Raw genomic sequence first — 5,000 nt, 5'->3', positions numbered from 1 at the left:
AAACTGGGCTCGGCTCAGCTCCGGCCGCACCGCCGCCCGGCGCCGCTCGCGGCCGGCACCCACGGGGGGCGCTAAACCCGGGCCGGGGCCGGCACCGGCACCTCGCGTGGTTTCGAACGGGCACCTGAGGGCTCGCGGGGCCACGCGGCGTTCACACAGCCCGGGACGGTAAAGACGCCCCTCCGGCGGCGGGAGGGGCGACACCTCGCCTGCGACGGGAAGCGAATTGGAAAGGAGACCGCCCTGCCCGAGCACCCGGACACCGCCGTGGCTTGAGTCCCCGTGACGGGGAGCCCCGGAAGAGCCGGGCCGCCGGGGGCCCTCTCCGACGCCACCCGAAAAGCCTCATCGATCAGACGGAAGGCGGCCGCAGAAGCGGCCGCCGGGCCCCACGGCCACGCTTCCTGGGACAACAGACACGGCAACCCGGCCGCAGCGGAGGAGGAGCGCGGGGGGGTGCCGCCACCCCGCCCGCCCGACAGCGGCTGCGCAACGAGACCGAGGCGGCACGGGGCGCCGTCCGAGCGTGCGAGAAAGCGCCACCGACCACGCCGCGGGCCACCGGCTTTCGCCCGCCTCGCAGCGATCGGCTTGCCCTCCGGAAAAACCGGGGGACGGCGGAAAAACAAAAAAAAAAAAAAAGACAACAACAAACCAAAAAGCACCCACAGCAGCGCGTCAACGCGACCCGTGCTAAGCCACGGGGGTCGCGGGCCCGGGCAGAGGGTGGCAAACGAGGCCCGCGCCTCTTACTCCTCGCTCTCTCTCGTTTCTCTTTCCTCCACACCTCCGCCACCGCATTTTCTCGCTTTCTCTTCCCTTCGCCTGCACGGCCCACGACCCTTCGTCGCGCACGCTTCTCGGTGCCGCGGCTTAAGGCCGCGAGAGAAAAACAACGGAAAGAAAAAAAAAAAAAAGCCGGGCGGGCGGCCCCCACTCCGCCCGCAGGCCTAAAAAGCGGACCCCGCGTGCAAAACCCAGCCCCCGAGCCGGCAGCCACGGCAGCCGGGGCAGGCCCGACACCACGGGCCGCCCGGGCCTAGCGGCTCGATCGCGCCGGTCACCACTCGACGGGAGGGCGGGGCGCCGCCGCCCCGCCCGCGACGTATCTCGGGGCACTCTGTCGGGTTCGGGGTCCGCAGGGCCGAGGCGGCCCGGCCACCGCGGCCGGCCGCCAGCCACGCAGAAAAACTCGGCCCGCTCCGCGGGCTCCCCGGCTTAAGGCCGAGGAAGGGGGTCTCGAACAACGCACGGCTCCGGGAGGGAGGGAGAGCGGGGTGCCGCCACCCCGCGCACCCCTCGCCACTCGTCGGCCGACTCCCGTCACCGAGCCCCTGGAGCAACCGGGCAGGACGAGGCAAGGCCGCGCGCCCCACGGCACGTCCCCGCGGCACTTCCGACACGGACGACACACGCTGGGCAAAACAAGTCGGGAGGCGCGAGGAACGAGGCGGCGCCACCTCGGCAAGCCGGGCCCGTCCTCGGGGCTCTCGGGAAAGGCCGGGGGAGAAAAGGCCCCGGCGGCCTCGACACCGCCGAGCCCCGGTGTCACGCACCCTTCGTCGAGCCGTCGGCAGCCGACCGCAAAGAGCACGGCCGGCCGGAAAAGAACGCACCCGCGGGCAGGGCGGGGCGCCAGCTTAAGGCCGGGCAGCAAAAGGGACGAGGCGCCGCCGCCTCGCCCGCCACCATCCCCGGAGGGAATACACACTTTGGGGAGGGGAGGGCCCTCGCCCCACCCCTGAAGTCAACAACCGGACCGAAGAGGAACACGGCTCGCGGCCCTTTTCTCTCCTCCTCTCGGGCTCTGTCTCTCTCTCTCAACCCTTGTCTCTCTGTACCTCACACGGTTCTGTACCCATTCCCGATGGGCAAGACGGGGGGACCGGGACAGAGCCACGCGACTCGTCCCGCGTCAGGCGGCGCACTCTTTTTCCTTCCCTTCGCGCCGGCGACCGCACGCGCGGCCGCCGCTCTCGCGTCCGCCTCGGACACAGGCACTGCACCAGCCTGCGGGGATGCGGCCCGTCACACCCGCTCCCAGTAGACGGACAGACGGGTCCGAGGCCCCGAGCGCCTCCAAGACGTCGAGTCGACGCCACCGGGGCGCGGCGCCGGCGTGCGCCGCCGCCGACCTAGACGTAACCGGAGGATGGCGAGAACAGCGACCCCTTGGTGGACTTCCAGCCGCGCTGCGGAAAGCAGGTCTACCCGGCCCCCCCGCGGAAATCCGCCAAAGTCCAGCCGAAGCGGGGAAGACCTGGTCGCCGCGTCGCCGCCCGCCGCCGCGGCCGCCCCGCCGGCCTCTCCGCCGGCGGCCTCCCCGCCCCGGAGCCGGGTAAGACCTGGCCGGCCGGGGCCGCCCCGGAAGCGGGGCTAGACCTGTTCTCCGCGTCGCCGCCCGCCGCCGCCGCCGCCACCTCTCCGCCGCCGGCCTCTCCACCCCGGAGCCGGCTCGGCCTGGCCTTCCGGGACCGCCCCCGAAGCGGGGTAGACCTGTTCTCCGCGTCGCCGCCCGCTGCCGCCGGCCTCCCCGCCCCGGGGCCGGCTCGGCCTGGCCTTCCGGGGCCACCCCCGAAGCGGGGTAGACCTGTTCTCCGCGTCGCCGCCCGCTGCCGCCGGCCTCTCCGCCCCGGAGCCGGCTCGGCCAGGCCTGCCGGGGCCGCCCCCGGAGCGGGGTAGACCTGTTCTCCGCGTCGCCGCCCGCTGCCGCCGGCCTCTCCGCCCCGGGGCCGGCTCGGCCAGGCCTGCCGTGGCCACCCCCGGAGCGGGGTAGACCTGTTCCCCGCGTCGCCGCCCGCCGCCGCCCGCCGCCTCTCCGCCGCCGGCCTCTCCGCCCCGGAGCCGGGTAGGCCCGGCCGGCCGGGGCCGCCCCGGGAGCGGGGCTAGACCTGTTCTCCGCGTCGCCGCCGCCCGCCGCCGGCTCTCCGCCGCCGGCCTCACCGCCCCGGAGCCGGGTAGGCCCGGCCGGCCGGGGCCGCCCCGGGAGCGGGGCTAGACCTGTTCTCCGCGTCGCCGCCGCCCGCCGCCGGCTCTCCGCCGCCGGCCTCTCCGCCCCCGGAGCCGGCTCGGCCTGGCCTGCCGGGGCCGCTCCGGGAGCGGGGCTAGACCTGTTCTCCGCGTCGCCGCCCGCCGCCGCCGCCGCCGCCGCCTCTCCGCCGCCGGCCTCTCCGCCCCGGAGCCGGGTAGGCCCGGCCGGCCGGGGCCGCCCCGGGAGCGGGGCTAGACCTGTTCTCCGCGTCGCCACCGTGGCCGCCCCGCCGGCCTCCCCGCCGCCGGCCTCACCGCCCCGGAGCCGGGTAGGCCCGGCCGGCCGGGGCCGCCCCGGGAGCGGGGCTAGACCCGTTCTCCGCGTCGCCGCCGCGGCGCCGCGACCTCTCCGCCGCCGGCCTCTCCGCCCCGGAGCCGGGTAGAGACGGCGTCCCGGGGCCGCCCCGGGAGCGGGGCTAGACCTGTTCTCCGCGTCGCCGCCGCGGCGCCCCGCCGGGCTCTCCGGCGGCGGCCAGCGGCCGCGCCTGGCCCCCGAGCGGGCTAGACCTGGCCTCCCGACGAGGCCGCTCTCTCTCGCGACCAACACCTATTTTCGACCGACTCCTCTCTCCCCCCTCCCCCCTTTCTTTTTTATTATTTTCTCATTTTTTACATGTGCTGGAAGAACGGCTCTCCCTCTGGCTCGGGACAAGAAGCTTTTCTGGGGAACAATACTCTCGGCAAACTGGAATTCATTTCCTTTCCCGCCCAGAGCCCTCCCGGCCGGCTGCGCCCCGCCCGGCCCTCGGCCCACTGACACGCCGTGCCGCCAAAAGGTCGTGGCCCGCCCGCCCCCTCCCCCCCCCCCCCCCCCCCCCCCCGGGATTCTACGCGGCCCCGCCCCCCCACCACAACCTATGGGGAAACAGCTGGGAAGGGGCAGCAGGGACGTGCGGGCCGAACCTGGCACCACGCCGCCGGCACCCCGCCCCGCCTCGTCCCGCCCCAGTCCGCGCCCCGCCCCCGCCCCGCCCCGCCCCCGGCCCCGAACCCCGCCCCCCCTCCACGCTCCCTCCCCCCCGACCGAGGCCGTGGCGGGGCGGCGGGCAAGCGGGCGGCCGCTTTCCGGCCGGTTCTTTCACGGTCCGCAGAGGTCTTCGGCCCTCGGCGCGGGTCCAGGGGGCCGTGGGGGCTCGAGGCCGAGGCGCCCGGGGCCGGCACGAAGGCGCCGGCACGAAGCCCGCGTTCGCGGAGATGGACACGGTGACACACACGGCCCCCTCCCCCCGCCCCCCCCTTTCCCCCACGCTCACGCCCCGATGCCGCCCTCTCGTGCTGCCACACGCACACACCCCCTCACGCCCACACACACACACACACACACAGAGGCAGGCAGGAAGGCAGGCAGGCAGGCAGGCAGGCGGGTGCGCAGGCACCCTTAGAGTCGCATGCCCTCTCTCCCCGCCCCGAGCCCGCTCCTGCCCCTGCCCTGTGTGCGGCTGCCGCCCATCAGCGGCCGAGGAGGGGCACCCCGCCCTCCACCCTCGGCTTCCTCGGCGCCCCCTTCAGCCGTCTCCCGCCCCCACCTTCAGCCGTCTCCCGCCCCCGCCCGGCGACGGCTGGGGGCGCCCCGCCCTCCACCCTCAGCCTCCCTGGCGCCGCTTTCAAACTTTTCCCGCCCGCGGCTCTTCTCCCGTCGACGCGGTCGGCGCAGCGGCAGCGGCGGCAGGGCGAGGAGCAGGCTGACAGGCGCCGAGGCGGCCAGGGCCTCGGCCGGGCGGCCCAGGAGAGCCGGTCCACCCAGGGCTCGGGCGAGCCAGGTCCGAAGGCCGGCCGCGGACGCCAACGGGTCTAGCCAGGGTAAGGTCGGCCGGGGAACACGGGTCCGCCCGGGATCTGAGCATCGGGTCCCGACTCGGGCCCGGGACAGCCGGTCTGGGCAGGAGCCGAGCGGCAGGTCCAAAGGCCGGCGGCGGAACACAGGTCTACCCAGGGGATTTGCAGCCACGGAGCAGGTGCTGCCGCCGACA

The sequence above is a fragment of the Chamaea fasciata genome, unplaced genomic scaffold (genome assembly GCF_029207755.1).
Source record: "Chamaea fasciata isolate MVZ Bird 193981 ecotype frontalis unplaced genomic scaffold, bChaFas1.0.hap1 SCAF_75, whole genome shotgun sequence".
In the NCBI taxonomy this organism is placed as follows: Eukaryota; Metazoa; Chordata; class Aves; order Passeriformes; family Sylviidae; genus Chamaea; species Chamaea fasciata.
Note: the sequence above shows the minus strand (reverse complement) of the source record.